This window comes from Anolis sagrei, chromosome 2 (genome assembly GCF_037176765.1).
Source record: "Anolis sagrei isolate rAnoSag1 chromosome 2, rAnoSag1.mat, whole genome shotgun sequence".
Taxonomy (NCBI): Eukaryota; Metazoa; Chordata; class Lepidosauria; order Squamata; family Dactyloidae; genus Anolis; species Anolis sagrei.
Window position 1 is genome coordinate 81320573 of NC_090022.1, and position 25439 is coordinate 81346011.

Here is a 25439-nt window from a genome sequence, read left to right on the forward strand (position 1 = left end):
CAATGTCTTCAACCGACTGAATGGTGCGCATTTTTAAAAAGGAAGTTATGCTGCCTCACCTTGTATGTTGTACCCTTCCCAAAGGCAGGCAACATATTATTATTATTATTATTATTATTATTATTATTATTATTATTATTAAGAACATACTTCATAACACCATTGCTGAAGAAAAGTAGCTAGCACACATGCCTTCACTATAAGCACTTCTTCCAAGTTATGGCTGTCTGCTCCTGCTGATCAGTGATTATTACCTATAGAACTAAGAAGCAGAAAGTTTACCACTCACTGCTGTTGGCTTGTATTAGGTGTTACAGTTAGACATTCATAACCTAGATCCATAACAGCCACAGGTAATCCACTTTTAAAACCCAGGTGCTGGATAAAACCCACTGGCTGCCGATTTGCTACCAGGCTCAATTCAAGGTGCTGGCGTTGACCTATAAAGCCCTAAACGGTTCCGGCCCAAGATACCTATCTGACCGCATCTCGGCCTACGAGCCCACCAGGACTTTGAGATCGTCCGGGGAGGCCCTGCTCTCAATCCCGCCTGCCTCACAGGCACGCCTGGCGGGGACAAGAGACAGGGCCTTCTCGGTGGTGGCTCCTCGGCTGTGGAACACCCTTCCCATGGACATCAGACTGGCTCCTTCCCTGATGATATTCCGCAGGAAATTAAAGACTTGGCTGTTCAAGAAGGCGTTCGAACAAGAAGTGCAATAATTGGTAATGACGACAGGAATGGAACAACGGAAAACGTGAATGGCTTTTTGTATTATTGATATTGTTGATGTTTTTGATGATGATGTTTTTGGTTATTGCTAGATTGACTTTGAGATTGTGTCTTGACTTTTGAACCTTGCTCTTCTATGTTGTACACCGCTGTGAGTCGCCCCCGGGCTGAGAACAGCGGTATATAAGCAAAGTAAATAAATAAATAAATAAGATAAAGACCATCTCCTGCCAATTAGTGACCCGGCACCTATCGGAACCAGCATTCCTGCTGCAATTCCTTGTTGCCCAACCTAGCTGCTGACTCTCAATGTGGCCTGGGGAGAGAAAGTCAGGGCAGGAGATATATTACCAAGTTACATCTCTCGAAGAAAGTAGCAAAACTAGGATTCTGGAGAATCCCCTTCTTTGAGTCTGATGCTTTAATACAGATATAACAAAGGAAGAAATTGTGCAGATTCTGGTAAACAATTATATATGTCATATAGAGGTAAAGTTGCAACTCCCAATTTCCTTAATCCTAGAGATCTTTCTCCTTCAATGTTCGAAACAGAAATGGCAGCCACTTTTGTCATGAATATGCATCTGATGCTCCAATACAGATATAACGAAGAAAGAAATTCTGCAGATTCTGTAAAAACTTCCACACACACACATAGTGAGTTAAAGTGGCAACTCCTGATTTCCTTAATCCCAGAGATCTTTTTCGTTTGACATCTGAAACAGAAATGGTGGCCACTTCTTTCATGAACACGAGACCCCACCCAACAGGCACACCCCATGAAGACAAGTCGTATCATTGCTAATCATGTTTTGAAGACAAATGTCAACGGACTACCGATGGGTTGGGGTAAATGTTACGTGATGACACCCGTTGGAAATCGTCCTCAATCTATCTCAGAAACAGAGTATTTCCTAATGTGATGAGGTCTTTATACACAAGTATATATGCCAGGAACAAAAATTAACAGTGGCAACATTTTCCCCTTGGCATCAGATTAAAAAGTAAAATGTTAATATCTCAAAAATACTTTATATTTGATTGTACCTTTACAAATTTATAACAACTATGCAAAAAGAAAAATAATAACTTTCACCAAATCCACTGAAGGAACTTCATAAATACATAGTTACAAGAAAATGAATGCCAAAGATAAACCAATTATTTATATGCTCTCATCCTCCTGAACTACTTTTCAAAACATTATTTTCTAGACTGGCAGCACTAGAAAGATCCTCTTAATTAGAATAATAGCTAACTGGCTCTGTTCAAGAGATTTGGATGATTCATTCATATCCCACATACACATATAATTAGAAACACAATTTTCAAATGTTTAATCAACAAGAGACAATCTAGGAGTAAAGCTTTAAACAGACTATTAACGTCTCCATAAACAGTTGCATTTTAAGAATGTCACTGTCATTATTACTTCAGATAGACCACTTAGCGAGCTGCACCTAACTACGGGCTTTGCCCTGCTCTCCAAAATCTAGCTGCATTTAAAGTCCTGTAAGAATTAGGTGTTAGATGTATTTCCTAGACAAAGACAAATCATGTTCTCAGAACTCTTGCTGTCCATATATTAAAATTACCTGTCAGGATAAAGTGTTATTCTGGCACCAAATTCTTAGCATCTTGCAAAGCAACTTGTTAAAAATAGCATTTATTTCCTTATATTGAGTTTTCTCATTCTTTGAATAGGAATTCACAGATAAAGCCCTTATGAAGGTTCGTCTGTCCTAATTTTGGCCACTGCCCCTAAAAAACTATTACAGTTCCTAGATGGTTACATTCATTTTCTGGCTTCATTATTGTTTCTGATAGGAATTGGGAGTGCTCAGATTTTTATACTATAATTGTTTCTGATTTGTTACCTCCTTGTGGAAATCAGCAGGACCTCTGTTTTGAAAAATAAATAACCCATTTGATGTAGTTCTGGTTTTAACTTACAGTTGGGTCAATGTCTACTATCATTTTTGGTGCAGTTCTATACAAATGAGAGATTTATTTTCTTCCTTTCATTTTCCCTTCATCTTTCTTTGTGATATTAATTGAAATCTCTAGAAAAGTTAATTAAAGATGACATTTCCTAAGCTAACATTTCATAGTAATGAAGTTCATGAACAAAAAAGAATTCAAATCTGAACAGGAGTTCGTACATTCAGCAAAATGGTGGGTTTTCATGAACATTGTCACTACCCAGATCTACTCACTGGCAAGCCAACAAGCAGACCTAACACCCACTACACTGTCTTTCAAGTTGCCCTCTTAAAAGGCCTTTTATAATGCATATACTGTAAGACATGAAACAATATACTCTTGACTTCAGCCCATCTGTAAAATGACCAATACAGAATCTTCTTCAAATGACCTACAGAGCAACTAAGCATGGAACAAAATCCAAAATGTCAAAACAAAAGTAATTTTCAATACTTATTCACATGTTTGCTTTGTAAAATGTATTTTATAATATTGTCTTAATCCATTTTTACATCCTTTCACAAATTACAAATTAAGCTTGGAGAAGATGATGATGCTGGGGAAAACAGAAGAAAAGCAACTGAGCGATTGAATGACACAAATTACCCTGGATACATAAGGCAGGACATAGCCAAACTAAAACATAACACATGCACACACAAGCATAAACGCAGGTGTGATGTAAGAGTCAGAGATCATGGGTGCATTTGTCTCCAGGAAAACTAGCATGAAAGCTAAAAACGGTTGTATTTTGGTTGTGCAGACAGCAAACAGTTATTTTCACTGTAGGCACAGAACGATGTGATAAAGTCTTAACTGCTATAAAGACAATCTGAAGTGATGATCAAATACAAATGTTCCAATTTTTGATTTAGCCTTTCAAGATTGTTCAATCCCACCCTTCCCAAAAAAACAACAACAACACCCCTTTGTAAAGAGGGAATAGCAAATGCTCTGCATGCTTGCTCTATGAATTACTGATTTGTAAAATACACTAAACACATTAATTCCAAAGATCATGCAGATATTTCATTGATCTGATATAGAAATCAAGAAGACACCACATGCAGCTGCATCTACAGTATAATAGTATTACTTTAGTTAACAGGTAAAATGTTATCTGGCAATACAGGCACTACCATTAAAAAGAATTAGGAGGAAATGTGTTAGGATTGCTATTGATCTGAGAAAAAAATTGCATAAAATATATGTTCATCTAAACAACAATTGAGTGGTGGGAGGCATACAAACTGATAGTTCTAAAATGTTTTAACAGTAGCACTGGTGGCCCAAAGGCTGCATTTGACCCTAACAGCTGTTTCAGTGCCTTAAACTGCATTCCAAGCTTAGCTGGAAATAGAGCAACCAACTGAGAAGCACAACATGACTTCTAGGTGCAATTGGGTTTTTTTTGCATGGGGGCATACATTTCTAAGTTAGTGACTCAGACAACTCCAAGCAAAAAAAGAGCAGTTGAGGCCATGTTTTTAAACCTATCAGAGCTCATTCTCACAATTAAAAGTAAAGGTCTCCCTACTGTCCTTTCTGGATTGTAATGTCTAAACCCTGTCATAAAAATGTCTTAACTAAGTGTGTAGTCTTTAAACTAACAGACTTTACAACTATAATTTGCAATAGAAACAACAGTCTGGGATGAAGTCACTTTCAAAAATTGAAGATAGAAATGGTGAGAGATTTTTCACCCAGTGCAAATCAATTGGTGACATTTCCTCCCCATGAACACAGATTTCACAGAACCTCTTCCTATGTTTGAAATATTTGTCATATGAAATTATTCTCTACTACTCAGTTTTTTTTTAAAAAAAGATCCACTCCCCATTTCCCAGTTCCCTCTCTTCCCAAACAGAAATAATGCTAAAATATAGTAGTTTTTGAAAAAAAAAAGTTTAAGAGATTGTAAACTCACACATAACTCTCTCTGGGTCTTATCTTCTGGAGAGTGTATTGTCAGAAAGCAGAAAATGTAGTTTGTCTCGCATTATCTGTAATAAGATAGACAGTTCTTCATTTTAACAATGTGCCACTGCCAATATCAGTCCTGCTGTGTGAAAAGCCACTGCAACACTTTCTTTATTTATATAACTTCATGAAACCCAGGGAAACCTGAGGCAATTGATGATACTTTCTACTGGCTGGGACATATTGTGTATTCAGTCTGCATCTTGGTAGCAAAAAATGACTAACAGATTAGAATCTGATCACAGTGTTATAACAGTGTCCAGTGACCTACTTCTATAAAACTGCTAACAATTAGTTATTTCAACCTTGCTTCAAGCCACATTTACATGGGAACTGCCAAAGGCAGTATTCAAATTTATTTGAAGCAACTCCTGAGAAATGCTGAATTTAGATAACAGAAAAGCTATCATTTGATATACAAATCAAAGTTCTACCACCTCATCAATGAACTGTAAGACATACCCTCAAGTCATTCTTACTATGAGGACAAGACCTTTTGCACTGAGAATAGAATAGTTCATTGAAATGACAGTACAGGGGGGAATAGTTCTACCAGTGGAAATTCAATTATCATTCATGTTCAGTTGTACAAAACTTTCAGTGCCTACTTTCTGTGTGAAGTTCTAGCTACAGAAATTTGCTTTCAAATTTATTTTTCTAGCAGAGGATACTGACTCTAATGTTAGTGGGGTGATCACCTTGGACAGCTCCTTCACTGGGAACAACCAAAATACAAAAAATGATACATTTATTGGACCAACCAAAATGCACAAAATACATCATACAAGCATGGACTACAACTTGCACATTTTACCCATATAGCACCTAAACATTTCTCCAGATGTAACAAAATAAAGACTTGAGAAATTCTTGTTCTCTGCCTATGAAGCAGACAGCTTCTCATGGGACAAATTGCTTTGATCTCAATGGAAGCCACTTAGCTGCAGCTAATAGATTTGTTACTTTATTGCTTTTATTTTACTGCCCTTTGTCCCAGCTACATCTGCCGATATGGACATCCCTCTAGACCATCTTAACTGACAACAGAAGTAACAACTGTGATAACATGGAGAACTGTGAATCTGGAACATCATCACATTTCTTCTCCTGTATGATTTTTAACATTTTACCTACTGAAGAAGCCAGTGAAGCTTCAAATGCTAGAATTATGTGTACGTGCCCTTTGGTTGGCCAAACAAAATATTGATGTTTTGTGGATTTTGTATTTTCTTGTATTTTGCTACATGGTCAACATGGCTATCCCCCAATTGGATCAAATAGCATATAAGGTCACTTAAGAGTAAGAGATCTCCAAGTCACCCCATTATCTGCTTTGAGCTGGATTATATGAGTCTACACTGCCAGTTAACCTGGGACAAGTAGATAATCTGGGATCAGATCCTGGGATACAAGGGCAGTGTGGAAGAGGCCTCAGGACCATAGCTTCCTTTATTGAGTCTATCCATCTGGAATGCTATTTTCCTTGCCTGTTCCTCTCCACTTTATTTGCTATCCATTATCATATTTTCTGGTGGGTCACATCACTGTTCATGACATGGCCAAAGTATGACAGCATAGGGTTTGTCATCTTGGCTTCTAGGGAGAATTCAGGTTTAATTTGTTTTAGGATCCATTTATTTGCCTTTTTAGTAGTCAGTGGTATCTGCAGAACTCTCCTCCAACACCACACCTTAAACGCGTGATTTTCTTCCAACCAGCTTTTTTTTCTTGTTCAGGCTTTATTCATAGGAGTGTGGAATAGTCTATCCTAGCAGTCAGTGAAGTATCTTTACACTTCAGGATCTTGTCTAAATCCTTCACAGCTACTCTTCCAAGTCCTTATGGGAAAAGAAAACTTCTCCACTGGTGCCGGGGTCACTCTTGCTTTAGTCACTTTGCTTAAAAATCTTCCACTTACTTCTCATGTATTCATTTTTGGTCAAATGATTGATCTATGCAATGTCTTTGAAGTGCAACCTCATTCAGGACTTTCAACCTGTACAGAGTGAAGAAGAAAAGACCATACTGGAGGTCCATGTAAGAAATACAGTTATGATGAATCTGTGAATTGTATGAATTTGAAATATTATTCATACTTTTATAGAAATAAAATCTATTGAACTTAGTAGAATTTCTGAGTGCATATGCATAGGATCTGGCTATTATGATAAACTTATGAAATTATATATAAATAGACCATTCAATGAGTTCAATATTTCAATGATTATTTCAATTTGAAAATATCAGCTTTTCCCAGGTAGCACATCACAGGAAAGAACAAAATTGGATTTTTTTCTCTTTTTTCTCTTTCTCTTTTCTCTGAGGAGTTAGTAAATGGATTCTATAGAAATATAGATCCAACTTCTATTTCAAATGCAACTGGGGAACACTATTTAACAAACATTGTCTGTTTTCTGGTATTCAGAATGTTTGTCAGGTTGCTTACTTATGTATGATATTTTAAAAAAACACTTTGTAGGGAAGAATTAACTTAGGACATTAAGGATTAATCCGATCATTAGCTCCACAGAAAGCAGACCCATTGAAGCAATGAGGTTTACATAAGTGCCGATTTACAATGTAGCAATTGATCCAATGTGTCTAGTCTAATTGAGACAAAAATGGATTCTTGTGAATCAGCATATTTTAAAGTAAGCATATTATTTGAATCAGCTTGATGTAGTGGTCTGAGTGTTGGTTTAGGAATCTGGGAATGTAGACTTCAAATCCCCACTCAGCTATGGAAGCCCATTGGGTGACTTTGAACAACTTGCACTTTCTTAAACAGTGATTCCCAACCTGTGGTCCCCAAGAACTAAAATATGGTCTGCGACCTCACCATTACAAGAAGAACAACTGGTCTCACGAAACCCTCCTATAGTGCTGATGCAACAGAGATGTCGGGAGGGGAGAGGCTGCACCTACAAAAGCTGTGACAACAAGCCTCCTGCATGCTGTTTCTCCTCTTTCTCTCTCCCCCTGAGTGGAGCCATTCCATGTAGTACCTGGAAGCAAGGGTGCCTTGGTGTCTTTTTTTAGGCCTGTTCCTGGGGTTGTTTGAGGTGCTAATTCAGAAAATGTCATTGGATAGACCACTTTAGCTCTAGATTATTAAATATGGTTTTCTGTGGGTGAGCGGATGGCAACTACTAGATGGCATATGTTCTGTATCAGAAACTAAAGCTGATGTGGTCTATCCAGTGTAATTTTCTGAATCTGCATCCCAAATAACCAAACTGAATCTAAAGTTGATCAAAAACTGATTCATAACCCTTTTGGTACTAATGTTGGAGACTGGCCCCTTGTCAAAGTGGTATCTGGTCAAGTGGTCCATGGTCAAGAAAAAGGTTGAGAGCCACTGCTCTAATGCTCAAGAGGAAGGCTACTTTGAACAAATCTTGCCAAGAAAACCCAATAACAGTTACCATATGTCACAGTCAACTTTAAGGCACATAAGAGCAGGAACATCAACAACAACGAAAACGTATAAAGGACTATACATTAAGTCATTTATATAACAGCTCACAAGTTTTTTGTCACAGAACAAAAGCACCTCATTAACTATGTGTGGAATATGCTTTAAATTGAATTTTTTTTCTTTTGGCTTTTTATCTAAATGAATTCATGCAATGGTGTATTAATGATGCAATAAAGTCGCAGTGGGTTAAAGCACTGAGCTGCTGAGCTTGTTGATCGAAAGGTCGCAGGTTCGATTCCAGGGAGCGGCGTGAGCTTCCGCTGTCAGCCCTAGCTTCTGCCAACCTAGCAGTTCGAAAACATGCAAATGTGAGTAGATCAATAGGTACCGCTCCGGCGCTCCATGCAGTCATGCCGGCCACATGACCTTGGAGGTGTCTACGGACAACGCTGGCTCTTCGGCTTAGAAATAGAGATGAGCACCACACCCCAGAGTCAGACATGACTGGACTTAATGTCAGGGGACTACCTTTACCTTAAAGTCAGATATTTGCCAAAAAATTATTATAACTGGAAATTCTTTTCTGTTTATGAGATCAACTTCACATTAAAATCATGCTAGAAAACTCTATTTTATATGGACTAAAATTTTATAAATATTACTTTCTATGGTACTTTAGAAGCTAAGATGGCTCATGCTTTTTGAGACTGGTCTATGAAGGAGACAATTGTTTGTCTTTTAGCCACTGCTGTGCAGTAGCAGTACAGTAAATGTCAGAAACAATAAAGGAGTGAGAAACAGGAAATAAAGTGGAAATTATCACCTAATTTTGTGTGAGACAGGTGAAATGTCCTGCTGCCTCTCCTTTTCATTATGTTTAAAATAAGAAAAAAAACTATGCTGCAAAAGATTTTAAATAAAATGATCCTATTTTATCTCAGCAGCCCCATGAAAATACACACTTCACCATAAAGAGACAGCAAATACTTTCATAACAAATCGATGGCTCCTTTTTAATTTACCTCATAACAAATCGATGGCTCTTTATTATTCACCACAGACACCAAGCTTGCAAGCAAAACGTTAGATATGACAATATCGTAAGATTAAGTACTAATTTCACTGATGGCATCTGGCATCAATATTAATTTTTATCTACTTTTTAAAAGAAAGATAATTAGTTAACTGCCCCATGTTTCTATGAGACACAAGTCAGATACCTCCATTTGTTCTGGAGCATAAGGTCATGAAGAGTTTATGAACAAAAGGTGCTTATTATAAAACAAACCAGGAGGCCCCATCCCTGCTTGCCTTTTAGAGGCAGGTGCAAATATATCTCTGTCATCAGACATTTGGAGGATGATGAGGGGTGGATTATTAAATTATTTAATCTATATTACATTATGATACAGAATACACATAGAGGGTTCATATGAGAGCACAGATTAAAAAAATCAGGTACACACATGCAGGCCACGTTCACATGTTACAATAAAGCAGAGCTCTGTGGGACCTCTGGTTTATTAAGTACAAGAAACATTCTGGTGCATGCTACCCAATTGTTCTTTCTTGTAGCAGAAGGGGGACAAATACTAATTCTTGGACCAGATTTCTTTGGGTTATATTCTGTTCTGAAAACAGACACTAAGTCACAGAACAACCCTTGGATTCACAATAAACAAACTACAGGCTATGTTTCTTTAGCATTGTATCTGGTTCAGAATAAACCAGAAATACCCTGAATTTTGCATCTTATCAATAAGAGCATAGAGTAAAGATCTAGGGCTGTCAAATCTAACCATGATTAGGTAACTAAGAGCTGATTGCCACTCACAATATGTGCTGCTAGCCACTCACAATTAAATGATCCACGTTCTAATTTCTAGAACTAATAATTTCAGCAGATTAAATTATGTTTCTCTGTCTATGGACACCTCCTAACTATAGTTTATAGAGTTTTGTAAAGAGTTTTGTAAAATGGTGTTTCTAGTAAACCAACTACGACAGCATGATTAGCAATTAAAATGTGCTGGCAGAAGAAGACAACTAAGCAGAGGCATAAGGTGAAACTGACCCATGAAACAACACTTCTTCACTTGCATTTAAAAAGGAGGCTATAACTGAATGAATTAATGAAGCTTTATTTTATATCCCACCCCATCTACCAAAGAGACTTAGAGTGGTTTATAATTCACAAAATTGTGTACTAAAACACACTGGTTAATCTTTAAGGTGTTGCTTTTTTCTGTAATTTCTTCATTTTACTTAGTCATAAGGTGTTTATGATCTCCTATCCACAGTTAAGAAATCTGGTAGCCTTATAACTGCCTGCATCCCCTAGTTCTTCTCTCCCCATTTTAAGCTTTAAGCTGCAGAAATGATGCACAAATTTCCCTTCTTTTTTGAAACTATTATTTTTATTGAATATTGAACCTTGAAATGTATTTCTAGCTTCCTCTGTTCTAGACAGAACCACTTAAAAACAGTTCACAGTCTAAGAAAAAATGGGATCTCATTTGGAGTGGTGTCCTTGCTCTATCCACTGAGACTATAGTTTGCATCTGTTCAAGAAGTCATAAAATTCAAGTCTGAGTCATTCATACTTAATTGTTTTTTTTAAAGAAACTGTTATTGGCTACTTGATTGGATGAAATGCAGTGATAACTAATATCAGTGAGACAATTATTCTGTTCAGGGTTTTAGTTCAAACTTTAAAACTGCTATCCAAAATACAGGGCCAGCACTGGACAGCTTCTTGAAGAGCAAACCACCACTCTATCAGCACTCAATTTACCACCCACAAAATATGTTTTTAAAAAACCCTGTGCCATTACCATGAAATAGGACTGGAACTAGCAGGCATCCAGTACAAATGTGAAAAGACTCCCTAAATATGTCCACACTAATCAGTATTAGTTAAGAGAAGATCAATGACATTTATATAGTTTGCAACCCTTCAGTTGATTTCAAATGTAACTCTACGTACAGTGCTTCACCACATTCAGTACCTTCTCAATGAAAACAAAGGGAATATGAAAGTAAGACATAGGGAAAATATTGTCTTGATTATGGAAGGGAAAGATATATACCCTATCACATACATACACATACACACGCACACGCCTACCACAAATTTAATGTTACACTCAACTTAACCCCCAGGCCTAGATAATACCACAGTATTACAATGTACACAGTATGTACAATGAGTAGCACTAATAAAAGTTCCTCTTGGCACTTCTGTTACCTACTGAATCAAGATCAAATAGGACCTAGAATATGGATATATTGGAACCAGATCTTGGAAAGCATATTTTTTGTACTGGAATTCCCTGGAACACACACGAGTCCCCTGTATTTACCATTACAAAGCTCCGTCAAACCAATGCTAACCAGTCAAGCAGTACTTCATAATTTTCACTTCTGTGCAATCTAGATTCAGTTTCAACTCCAGTGATTAAGCAAAGTCCATAATGTCTTCTCTTCCTCACACTTCACAGTAAACAATAAACACAGCAAGGCAAATAAAGGAGCTGTATAACTGATTTCTCATAGCCTTCATTATCATGTATCATTTACCTGTGGCAGCTTATGTCTCTGGAGAGTAACTATATATGGGGAAGTCTCGGTCTCTCTCTTCCCTGCTCCCCACCTTTAGCTTAGGTACACATACTTCCATTTATATGCAGGATTGCCTCAGGCACAACAATGTTATTTGACATACGTAAGGCCTTTTTAAATAGATCACTAAATCCCTAAAAGGCACTACAAGGTTGTTTTCTTGCTATGAGTACTAAAAATATTTCCTCTCTTCACTGACAACATATTTAGTAAACAGGATGCAATTTCCTTTTGATGAAGTAATTCTATTCCTCCCATCAAAACTATTTTCAGACTGTAGCCCCAGGCAAATGTTTATGCTGGAATATTTCACATATTTTTACTAAATGGATTACAAATTTCCTTACTGACATAAAATTACCAGATCACTAGGTGGAATCTGATACAGTCACTATTAGACTTTACCAAGGAAGCTTGATTGTTTGCTTATTATTTTGATTAATATATTCTCTCTGAAAATCTCTAGGTCCTCCAACCTGGCTCTATGGTCAACTACCACCAGAGGTTGACTATAGAGTTACACTTGAGGGGGTAGAGATTCTAGACATTTTTAGATCATTTCTAGATCATACAGACATTACTGATTACAGAATAAAGCCCATATCATGTAAGGTCCATCTAACATAGAGCGTGTTCATTTTTTTTCCATGCTCCCTACCCCACCCACCAGTACCAGCTCAGTCCTATAGAACAGATTGGGGGGGTACACAGAATACTGGGGGTGGGGAACCGGATGCATCCATTTCCCCAATAGTGCCCACTATTTGATGGACTCCATTGTGTTTCAAAAGAATACTGAACCAACTTTCCAGAAAGGAAAACAGTTTATTAAAATTCGTTTTTATCATGGAAGACAGCAAATAAGTAACCATAGGAATAGGTCTTTTCAAAAACCCTATACTGCTAACAAGAGTAAGGATTTTCCTCAGATCTCAGTACTCTGTCCTAAAGTGCCATGCGGATCAGGAAACCAACGCTCTTCAGCTTTGGACAGACTTGAATTGCACCATGAGACTAAATATGCAAGAAATGTTTTCACTTAAATACTACACAGAAAAATCCCTTATACCCTGTTTTTCAAATTAGGCAAAGCCTTTCATATCTGGTTTTACAATTTTTCTTGTTATAAGAACGGTTTTCACAATTTCTCTACTATACATATAAAGACCACCATTTTCAGGTGGAAGCTTTAAGTCTTACATTTGGTAGGAAGACTTATTTGAAAAGCTGGGAGGAAAAGCCAAGACCATTTCCCATGTATTTCTTTCAAAGGATTCAGAAGTTATTGGAGTGGGACAGACTTTTATGAAAAGCTTTTTATCACAGAAGGAGCCACAGCTCAAAGCAGCTCTCCTTTAATTAGCTCTTGGCCAAATGAAGTTTACAGTTATGCCTCTACATCTATTCTTTCCACTGTGCTTCAAGCAGTGATAGCTGCAGTCTTCACACAAACACAGCTTGTTATCCAGTAGTGATAAAACCAATCCATCATAGAAGTGAGTTTCCCTTGTCATTAATATAATCAGTTCAATATGATAACATCCACTTTCACTTCTAACAAGGAAGCATCATACATACAAACTAGATTGAAAGAAATCTGTAGCTTAAGATACATTCAGAGTCACTGCCTGCCTTCTACAATGCAATGAAATTAATATGCATGTGTCAAGCAATAGCAACAAATTATCAGAACACAGCTTTTATTTAGAATCATAGAAATCATAGAGTTGACCTTGTAGGCCATCCAGTCCAACCCCCTGCCAAGAAGCAGGAAAATGACATCCAAAGCACCCCTGACAGATGGCCATCCAGCCTCTGTTTAAAATAATATGGTGTCTGAAAAGAAGTAAATAGTGTGTATATTTATGTAAAGAAAAGGTAATGGAACTTTACCTTTTAATGATTTTATGACTATTTATGAAAGTTTAAGAGAACACAGTCAAATGCTGGAGCTCTTCTATCAACTTTATTGGTTAGATTCAAATTAATAACTTGATCATGCAAACTTGCTATTCTATTACTGTGGTTTGTAGTGGATACATACTGCATTGAGAACCTTTGATATCACACCTCTCTTCAGCAATGCAATTGTGCTAATTCACCATTCTGTGATCCCATATTGTACTTCCACATACCCTCATAATTCTGCCTTCCTGTACTGCTACTGTTGCTTTTTTTTTTTTTTTTAGTGTAGTTGCTGAATTTCAGTATTAAAAACCAAAACAGGCAAAGATACATGTAAAGGAGAAGAAAATCTTTAGGAAGAGCAAGGGGAGGGGAAGGAGGAGAGAGGATGTGAATCCTGCTCCTGACGTCAGATTGCTTCATGTCAGTGTGAAAGAGACCCATCACACCAAGATAGCTGACAGGAATATTGTGGGATTGGGAGCCATTAATAGGCTTACCCATTAATAGCTAGTGATGGGAAAATCATGAGAGGTGGGAGGCAAACTGAGAGCAGAATGCACAGAACATTGTGTGAAGAAGCTCCAATGCTAGTATACCTGCCTCATGTGATTAAATCTCTAGTTATAACGAATATAAACCCTACTGATTTCAGCAGGTGTGCAAAATACAGCTCCAACTCTATATATAAATTCTCTGTTCACAAGCATAGTTTTATTTTTAGAAGGGAGATGAAAATAAAAACATATATCTGAAGTTGTCAACAACCATGCTGAGGGTCTCTTGGACCCCTCAACAGTACTAGGATTCTATCTGCTCCTTAGCTCATACTATTTTCTATAACACATTAATATGCCACTTTCATATAACTGAATTAAGATTCATTAATTTATAAATTTCCCCTTGTAAGCAGTGGGGGCATTTTTTGTTCCTATCCACTTATGCAATTTTCAGTCTGAATGATCTAGACCACAAAATTTAGTAGCACATGTTTCTGGCAAAATCTGTATCCTTCTTGACTTGGTGCACACAAATAGCTATAAACAAACAGAAATGCCATGTACCAAGGGTAAAATAAAAGTTAGGAAAAGAGAAAAGGTAGTATTACTTCCTTAACACGTGCTTAGGAAAATAAATGATAGCTTCCCTAAAAGAGGAAATAAGATTTTCAGGTTCCTTTCATTGTGGTGATTTATTTTCAATTCTAGACATATTCTAGACACTATATAGACAATTCTAGACATTATATAGACATAGTGTAGCATTCTGGAGGGTTTTTTAGGAAATAAGATTTATCAAACACCCTACAATTTAGTAGTCTCAATCGAAGTGAATAACAGATTTAAAGCACTAGATTTAGTAAACAGAGTCCCAGAAGAACTATGGACAGAAGTTTGTGACATTGGAGGTGGCAACAAAGTATGTCCCAAAGAAAAAGAAAACCAAGGCAAAACGGTTGTCTGCTGAGACGCTGGAAGTAGCCCAAGAAAGGAGGAAAGCAAAAGGAAACAGTGATAGGGGGAGATATGCCCAATTAAATGCGCAATTCCAGGGGTTAACCAGAAGAGATAAGGAACTATTTTTAAACAAGCAATGCATGGAAGTGGAAGAAGACAACAGAATACGAAGGACGAGAGACCTCTTCCAGAAAATTAGAAACATTGGAAGTAAATTTCAGGCAAAAATTGGCATGATAAGAAACAAAAATGGCAACGACCTAACAGAAGCTGAAGAGATCAAGAGAAGGTGGTGAGACTATACAGAAGATCTGTATAGGAAGGATAATAATGTCGAGGATAGTTTTGACAGTGTGGTGAGTGAATTTGAACCAGACATCCTGAGGAGTGAGGTTGAATGGGCCTTAAGAAGCATTGCTAACAACAAGGCAGCAGGAGACGACAGGATCCCAGCTGAACTGTTTAAAATCTTGAAAGATGATGCTGTCAAGGTGATGCATGCCATATGCCAGCAAATATGGACAACCCAAGAATGGCCATCAGACTGGAAAAAGTCAACTTATATCCCCATACCAAAAAAGGGAAATGCTAAAGACTGCTCAAACTTCCATACAGTGGCCCTTATTTCTCATGCCAGTAAGGTAATGCTCAAGATCCTGCAAGGAAGACTCCAGCAATACATGGAGCAAGAGTTGCCAGATGTACAAGCTGGGTTTAGAAAAGGCAGAGGAACAAGAGACCAAATTGCCAATATCTGCTGGATAATGGAGAAAGGCAGGGAGTTTCAGAAAAACATCTATTTCTGTTTTATAGACTATTCTAAAGCGTTTGACTGTGTGGGACATAAAAAATTGTGGCAAGTCCTTGGTGGTATGGGCATACCAAATCACCTTATCTCTCTCCTGAGGAATCTGTATAAGGATCAAGTAGCAACAGTAAGAACTGACCATGGAACAAAAGACTGGTTCAAGATTGGGAAAGGCATACGGCAGGGTTGTATACTCTCACCCAACCTATTCAACTGTTATGCAGAACACATCATGCGATGTGCGGGGCTTGAGGAATGCAAGGCTAGGGTGAAAATTGCTGGAAGAAACATTAACAACCTTAGATATGCAGACAACACCACTTTGATGGCCGAAAGCGAGGAGGAGCCTTCTAATCAAGATGAAAGAAGAAAACGCAAAAGCTGGGTTGCAGTTAAACATAAAAAAACGAAGATTATGGAAATAAGAATGATTGACAACTGGGAAATAGAGGAAGAAAACGTGGAGGCAGTGACAGACTGTATTTCTAGGTGCAAAGATTACTGCAGACGCAGACTGCAGCCAGGAAATCAGGAGACACTTACTTCTTGGGAGGAGAGCAATAACCAATCTTGATAAAATAGTGAAGAGTAGAGACATCACACTGGCAACAAAGATCCGCATAGTTAAAGCAATGGTATTCCCCATAGTCACCTACAGATGTGAGAGCTGGTCCATAGGGAAGGCTGAGCAAAGGAAGATAGATGCTTTTGAACTGTGGTGTTGGAGGAAAGTGCTGAGAGTGCCTTGGACAGCGAGAAGATCCAACCAGTCCATACTTCAAGAAATAAAGCCTGACTGCTCATTGGAGGGAAGAATAGTAGAGGCCAAGATGAAGTACTTTGGCCACATCATGAGAAGAAAGGAAAGCTTAGAGAAGACAATTATGCTGGAGAAAATGGAAGGAAAAAGGAAGAGGGGCCAAGGGCAAGATGGATGGATGGTATCCTTGAAGTGGCTGGATTGACCTTGAAGGAGCTGGGGGTGGTGATGACCAACAGGGAGCTCTGGCGTGGGCTGATTCATGAAGTCACAAAGAGTGGGAAATGACTGAACAAATGAACAACAACAACAAAACATCTTCCACCTCTTGAAGATACTTGCCCACCAATGAATAATCGATCACATAGGAAAACTGGCTGATATAATAGGTATTATAAGCCTTACATGTATATTCAGAAGCAAGACATACCAAACTCAATGTGGCTTAGTCTCACACAAATTGGTGAAGGCTACCCGCTCTTCTACATATACCCTGTTTTATATCAGAAACTCTGGAGTCTGGAAAGCAGGGGGGGTTGATTTTCATTCTGTTGTTTACATAAAGTATTGGTGGTGTCTTGATTCTGACTGTTACTAAATTGAATCCATTATGTTCTTTAGAAAAGCAACATCTGTATCTATTTCAATAGACAGCACACAATTTTCCTTGTCTGTCATTCTGCCTATCTTCTATATTAATGGCAAAGATTAAAAAAATGCAATGGTTTCATTCAAAAGCAACAGGCATGTTTACATTTTCTGTCAGCTTTTTATATAGCTTTAGGTGATTTTTCTTTAAGCTTTTCTTACTCTGTACTTTAGTATTATTCTGGAATTTTGAAATGTTTTATTTCCTGGTCAGAACCACCGAGACAAATTTGTTAAGGTGTATGCTATAAATATCTGATATCCATCTAGCAAAAAACAAAGCCCACAAAACTCAGTGTGGACATGTATATAGATGTACCATGAACAGAAATATGCAGAATTAAACTCAAAAGAAGATTACAGAAAATATTCAAAACTGAAAAACGTATCAATTTTCAGGGCTGAAAGTTGCAATCTCCTAGACACCAAAGTATCAGATTTTCCCCCAAGAACCAGTTACGATATTGAAAAGATCTACATGCCAGTAACTTCCCATTGTTTGGTGTCAAAACTGACAAGTCCCTGTCAAAACTTCTGTATGTAATCCATATGCATCAAAGTGATGCAAATACACATCAACGAATACAAAATTTAGAGGCTCTTTCTTCCAGCTCCACATCTCCTTTAAAATTCTCTGCAACACAGCCTGAAGGAAGCATCTCTGAAGGGACTACAAGTAGTGAAGCAACAGCTTTCTTCATGGGAGAAAAAGAATTATGGAGATAATGTCTTTGAAACTATGATTTTTTTTATTTCTGTAGATTTTAAACATTATGTTTGAGAAATCAATATTGACCAAAATTATTTCCCTTCTTTATTATATGATTGAGATCTATGAGACAGGTTACAGTTCAAGTTCCAGGCACACAGAGAACTTGAAAAGTTACTTCTTATAAATTCATTATATACTCATTACATTTTTGCTAACAAAAAAGAGAGCTTCTTCAATTATGTTGATGGGGATGATCTTTTAATAACAGAATAGTATAATCTTAGGACTTGACCATACATTATACTATTCTGTTTTTAATAAAATTATTATTAATATAATAACAGAATGGTGGTGGAGGTGGATCACCAATGACAACACTGGGCAAGGCATAGAAGCAGGAAAGGATATATTCCAATGGAGGAAGATCCCTTTCCATTGGGCTCAATAAATAAATGTATATTGTAAAAACTAGAAATATACTAAATATATTTGTAGTTATTATAATATATAGCACAGTACCTAAATACATTTTACATCAGTGGAGTAATCAGAGTCTTGCCAAAAAACCAGAAAATCCAAAGTCAAATTCCATCGCAGCCTTCATTTGGCAACTTTGAATCAGTCACCAATTTTCAGCCTAAGCTACTGTACAGTGGCATTGTGAGGATAAAATGTGTGAGGCATGCATGCTCCCCTAGGCTCCTCAGAGGAAAAGTGAGATAAACCAAACAAGCAATAATGCTACAAATTATTTAAATAATTACTGGTTATTATTAGTATCAAATCAGCAATATCATCTCAGATACATACAGTATGGCCCTTATTCATAGACACAATACTCACTGTTTAACTTACCCAAGAGCCCCCCCCCCATTTTTATGGATTTCTTTAGGTACTCCAGTGTTAATCTATGATCTGCTTTCAGTCCAAATATAGTCAAATAGGTTTTGCTATTGTCCAAACTTTCAGGAATCCACAGGGGAATGTATCTCCCATAGATAACTAGGATTGTTTAATACATGAGCAGTTTAACCTGTGGTGGGTGAGAATCAGCATAGTGTAAGCAGTTTTCCCTGAGTTCCTAGGCATAGGAACTGTTTGGGGGGGGGGGGGTGGCATCTACTTTGGTCATCCTGTTGTTGCCATAGCAGTGGGCACAGAGCTCCAAATGGCTCCTGGTCATCTCTGGCCACCATTGTTGATGTTTGCAAAAATGCCCATACACCCCTCTTTTGCCCCCTTCCTTTCTCCAACTCATGCAAGCAACTTTAGAGCTCCACAGCCACTGCTATGATGTGACAGGACAATCAAGGTAAGGGTGGCCATCCAGCGGGGTGAGGCTGAGAGTAGTGCACACCAAGCCCAGGATTTCCTGCCCAGATAGATGTATTCTAGAATTCAAGTCAAACAAATGAATTTGCAAGAGCTTTCTCAACATTTTACTTAAACTTTAGTAAAAGATTTGGTGATGATGGAGGGGGTAATCATCTTAACATGACTATAGACTTAGACGTTTTTAAATGGCAAGTTTCCATCATGATGTATGTGTGGCTGGGACTTTCCACAATCAACAGCAGACATAAAGGAAACCTTTTTTTAAAAAAAAAATCAATAAACATTTTATGCATATTTATAGTACATAAATAGTTTGTTTCCCAAACTCAGGCCTCACAAATAAATATAAAGAATGCATAATTCACTTCTTATTTTTAATCTGTAATAATTTAGAGCTCCAGAGTTTGTATTTATTCCAAAAATAAGAATTTAACAATTCAATGGATCAAAGTTTTCCATGAGTTTAACCATTTTCAGTTATTCTGTAAAGCCAAGTTTTCCATTAATACTCCCTAAAGTAATATGCTGTCACAGGGCTGTTTTTTTCCTTTTGAAAAAGAGAGAGAACAACAAGACAGGCTTGTCAGTTACTATTTTGATAATGCCAGAATAAGTGTTTTTCATTTTAAAACTGGGCACTGTTGAGGCTTGCTGTCTTTTCAGATTTTTATTACCAATTGCCCACAGCATTTAAGAAATAATGACAAGCATGTTCCTTCCAGCAGTCACAAAACAACAAGTAGCTTATGATGGAGCAGAAACGTGTACTACAGCTAGAGCATCTAGTCTAAGGACTCACTTACAGCAATTTTACCACCTCTCTCAAGTACAAATTGACAAAGGAATGAATGGGTCTTACAAAGTTGCCCCTCTACAGCATAAACTGGCATGGAAAATGGGGAAGAGCTCCAATATGTCAGATCACCTCCCAGTACTGCCTCCACAAATGAAAAGCAAAGTTACTTTGCAGGCCAGCTGGAGTTCAGAACATTGTGAAGTGACAAATCCATCTCATCACTCATTCTTTTCAGGCACCTATACAATTGTGTTGCTCATGCAAAAAGGGATGTCAGAAACTCTGTATTTGCAACAAGTGAATGATGCAACAAGGATCCACATTGTATATCATCATAAAATTTCTCAATAGAGTTAGCAGATTTCAATATCCACTCTGATAAATATCCAAAGTCTTCCTTATTCTTGCTACATATCAAGGGGAACATTTTACATTCAAGGCGGAAGCTGGGGGCCCTTCCCCACAGCTGAAAAAAATATCCCACATTATCTGCTTTGAACTGGAATATATGGCAGTGTGGACTCAGATAGCCCAGTTCAAAACAGATGAAGTGGGATTTTCTGCCTTGATATTCTGGGATATAGGACTGTGTGGAAGGGCCCTAACTTCTATGGTATTGTATCTCTATTCCTAACTTACTATATCGTCACTCTTTTCTAATGGGTTAATATTCCCCCTAAAGATGTATAGAATATTTTATGTGTATTCCATATGTAGATCAAAATCGTGCATTTCACTGTATAGGTGCTATCATCATTACCATCACCATTTTTTATGGCTGGACAAATATGCTCAAAGCAGTTCAAAGTAATGCAATTCATAATACAATGTAAAAGTGGCATCCTAGGATAATTCATTGTCTTGGCCCAAATTCCCAATCATTCTTCCAACCCTCACCAAATGGAAAGGGGTAAAAAAGGAAGCCAAGTGCTATGCAAGGCACAGTTTCTAGACACATAATTCCCACTTACAGTTGTAACTATAAAACCTCATTGGATCAGCTTCTCCTTTTTTTCATTGAATCTAGTCTAACAGATGCAATGTTCTCTGGTCTCAATGTCCTGTAGTAATCATTCTAATCAATTAAATTGTAAACCATCCTGCTATTCAAAACATATTTTCTATTCAGACATCCTGTTCTCTCTTATTTCAGTCACTTTCAACTTCAGGCTGATTTTTCTCAAAGCTTGATCACTGTTAAAGGTCTGAGCCTGGCTGGAGCAGGGCCATGAGCTAAAACCTTAGTCAGTTTTTGCTTTCTGAACCATTCTTCAGAAGTTTGTAACTTTATCCAGATATTCAACACAAAATGTGTAGTAGTTCAATTTCATTCCAGAGAATTTTCCACAATGCCTTAGAAAATTATCATTAAATGATCATGAGACATCAACAAAAAAACAAAACCAATATGTCAGAATCCACAGGGAATAAATAAATCCCACCATGTCTCCCTTATTGGGGATGGAGAATGGTTATGTGAATAAGTTCTCAGATATTACCATATGAAGAATGAAAGTTACTCTTCTATTCAGCTATCCTCTTCATTATATGAAATGAATGTTGCAAACTTTAGTCCCTTTCGTTTTTATTTAATTGTATTATGAGTCCTACAGAAAGCACTAGATGTTTTATACAAGAACAGTGCATGTCCAAGACAGCTCCTAGCCAACCTTCAAATGAAGAGAATTCTTGAGATCCAATGATTTATTCATTTATATGAGTTATATCCTGCCTTTCTTCAGAGATGGGTTTCAAAGCAGCTGACTGAAGTCTTCAGCAATGTAATAATTCTCTCCCCCCCCCTTTTTTTTGTGTGTGTGTGTGTGAGGAGTGACTTGAGAAACTGCAAGTCATTTCTGGTGTGAAAGAAATGGCTGTCTGCAAGGATGTTGCCCAGTGGATGCCTAGATGTTTTACCATCCTGTGGGAGGTTTCTCTCATGTCCCCGCATGGGAAGCTGGAGCTGACAGACTCCTCCCCAAATTAAACACATATCTTAACAATAAATGAGTCATGAATCCAAAGCATCAAAATTGCCATAAATTATGTCAATAAAGGCTTTCATTGCTGGAATCACTATGTTGATGTAAGTTTTGGGGGCTGTATGGCCATGTTCCAGAAGCATTATCTCCTGAAGTTTCATCTGCATCTACGGCAGGCATCCTCAGAGGCTGTGAGGACCTCACAACCTCTGAGGATGCCTGCCATAGATGCAGGCAAAACATCAGGAGAGAATGCTTCTGGAACATGGCCATACAGCCCAAAAAAATTACAGCAACCCAATAAAGGGCAGCACTGCTAAAACCATAATACTGTGCCAACCTATTTGACAATAAGTATTGTTGGGGCTACATTATTTTATACCCACATAAATCTTTAACATTTCTCAAACTAGTACCCAAGGTCTTGGTCTAATGGTGATCCAACACATTTCAAGAATTGACCCTATTATAAATGTTGGAATGTGTGAGCAGCTTCTGCTTAAGTCAAAACATTTTTTCCAAGTCAGAAGTGAATTGAGAATATACTGCAAGTCGCTTCTGGTGTGAAATAATTGGCCGTCTGCGAGGACATTGCCCAGGGGATGTCTGGATGTGTTACCATTCTGTGGGAGGCTTCTCTCATGGCCCCACATGGGAAGCTGGGGCTGACTGGGAGGAGCTCACCCCATCTAGCAGATTGAAACCACCAACCTTCAAGTCTTCAGGTCAGCAGTTCAGCTGGCAAAAGGGTTTAACACATTGCACCACCACGGCTCTATTGAAAAGGGCTATTAAAAAATAGTGTTGCATCCTGAAGTCAAAGAGAAACTGCAATTCTCAATAGTGTTTTTATCTGCTTGCATCCAATGATCCAAAGAACGGCAAGTGTGTGTAATACATAAGATCAATTTTTGATGTAAAGCGCCTAAAATATACTATTTAATTCCACATACAGTGTTCAAATATTAAAGCCAAGCAAAAAAATAATAATAATAATGTTCCCTTAACAGATCACATTGCCAAGACGCTTTGGGGTGGAACACTTGCAACAGTACTCTCAGTTTTACTTATATGGCTTTTCAGATGAAGGAAATCATGTAGTTCATATGATTATTCCCATTCCATTCCTCTACAAAATTTCTTCTTTGCTTGAGTATAGTTCTGACATAAACTCTCTAAGCCATTTGGCAAAACTTAGTCCAAACAATTTGGTATAAATGTGAACATGCCTGTAAACTGAAAATAAAGACCAAGCAATATTGGGATAAACTGAATTGGACTGAGAAAACTTCAGTGCACATTCCTACTGCTTTAAATATCTACATTTGTCACACTCCCCCTCCCCCTTACTATATTATTTTCCCAAAACAAAATAAAGAAAAATGCTGTGAAATACTTCCTTAATGTCACGCTTCACTGAGATCTGCTAGAATCAACTACAACTTCAGAAGAACACCAGAAAATTATTAAGTATGCTATCAAAAAGGCCAGCAATCCAAAGTTTTGCCATTCATGGTTGAGAGATTTTGTGACTGAAGGGCTATTATTTTCCCAGAAGGATTGTTGCTGTTGCAAAACATTTTTCCTCCCCGAAGGCAACACACATTTATGAGAAATCCCTGGTGTGTAATCTTCTATCCTTTCAATCTAAACGGTCTTTTGGCTGTCCCAAAGTTCATGTCACCCAATCCGAGGCAATTAAAGTGATTCAGCAGAACGTTCCCTGTTCCCTCAAGGAAAGTGACATCTCTGGACAGCACACGTCCATCCCAGCATGCCTAAAGAGGGAAGGCGAGTCACACCTTTCTATTTGTTCCTCCTGAAAGCCACAGGAATCGGTGGCAGTTTTCACCTAAGCACACCCATGAAGAGAAGGAGCTTTCCCTCATTCTCCTCCCTCTTAAAAAACCACCTGTTGGTGGACAGTGTCAGCCAGACCTCATGTTTGTTTGGATCTCACACAAAAAAAAAAACGGCCACAAGAACTCAACATTTCTGCTAGTCTGACAAATCTGTTAGCTAATTTACCACTTCTCCCAGACACCAGCTAGGACCTTGACTTTATTGCAATGGCCTCCCCTCCCCCCCCTCTCCCCCTCTCCCCCCCCATCTATGTAACTTGTGGTGCTCTAACATGCATGCCCCCGATTTCCACTCACTCTCTGGAAAAATGGCCTGGAAAGACTTCTGAATCAAGACCTTTCTCTGAAAGGCAAACTGGGGCAAGGCAGGGAAGCAGCGGGCTTGCAAATGCCGCGGGAGAATGACAGCAGCCCCTCGGGGCAGTGGAGGCTCCCGCTGCTCCCTCCTGGAATGCAAATGAGGGAGCCACGCGCGTCCGGTTGCTGGCGCGCGCTCTCTCTCTCGCTCTAGCTGATGAACCGCTCCAAACAGAGAGGGAGAGGGAGAGGAAAGGGCAGGGAGAAAGACGAGAGAGAGAGAGAGAGAGAGAGAGAGAGAGAGAACATCGCTTGGACTTCTCTAGCTGCTCCCAGCGACCGAAGCTGCAGAATTGCCCCCAAACTTCCCTTACTCCCATCTGCCAAACTGGGGTAAAGGAGGAGGGTCCCTTTCAGTTCGAGAAGAGGAGATGGGGAAGAGATGCCTCCAGCAAAAGGCCACCCTGCGACCCTCCCCCGATCCCCAACCCAGCCTAAAGCAGGCGCCGAAGTGCTCACCCTGCCGTTGGCCTTCGAGGCTGGCTCTGGCGCTTCTGTTCGCGGCTGGCCCTCCCTCGCCGTCCGGGGGGGGGGGGGGGAAGGCGCCTCTGTTTTGGGGGGGGGCTCGGGGGGGGGGAGAGAAGCCGCCCGAGTTCAGCCGCGGCGCTTCCCTCCGGAGCTAGCGGGAAGGAGGGAGGGAGGGAGGACCGGGGGTGCGGAGAGGGCCGCAGCGAGGGCGAGAGCCGGCTGGGGGCGGGAAACCGGCTAGGAGATCATGGTGCCCCTGGCCGAGGCGGTGGAGGCGCGGGGCGGTCGGGCCGGCCGCGGCTCCTCTCTCCAGCACTGGGCAGCTCCCAGGAGAAGAAGTCCTCCTCCTCCTCTTCCTCCTCTTCCTCCTCCCCTTCTTCTTCCTCCTTTTCCTCAGGCACCCTCAGGACGGGGCATGGTGGCCGGCGCGCGAGACCGGCAGCCGGGTGCTGCATGCACGGGGCTCTCCGCGCTGCCTCCGCTCAGCTCCGGGTGAAGCGCGGCTTGGGAGATGCCGAAGCCGTGGCGGCCGGAAGAGGCGAAGGAGAGAAATCCCCGCTCTCCTCCTTGCGCCCGAGCCCTGGCCAGCCGCCCTCCTTCCTCCTTCCTCCTCC

At 39.1% G+C, this 25439-nt stretch overlaps 1 protein-coding gene across 3 annotated transcripts in view; it reads right to left on the reverse strand.

Annotated features, from left to right (window-relative positions):
- The window catches only part of SGCD (sarcoglycan delta), a 630158-nt gene extending 605269 nt beyond the window's left edge, over positions 1–24889 (reverse strand). For 2 of the 3 annotated variants that reach the window (XM_060765537.2, XM_067463658.1), the window contains exon 1: positions 24817–24883. The gene's annotated coding sequence lies outside the window, so the exon portion shown is untranslated. Of the gene's footprint in view, positions 1–4643; positions 4720–24816 lie in introns of all 3 variants that reach the window. The other variant, XM_060765538.2, reaches the window with a different exon arrangement.
- Positions 24890–25439: the final 550 nt, after the last annotated feature.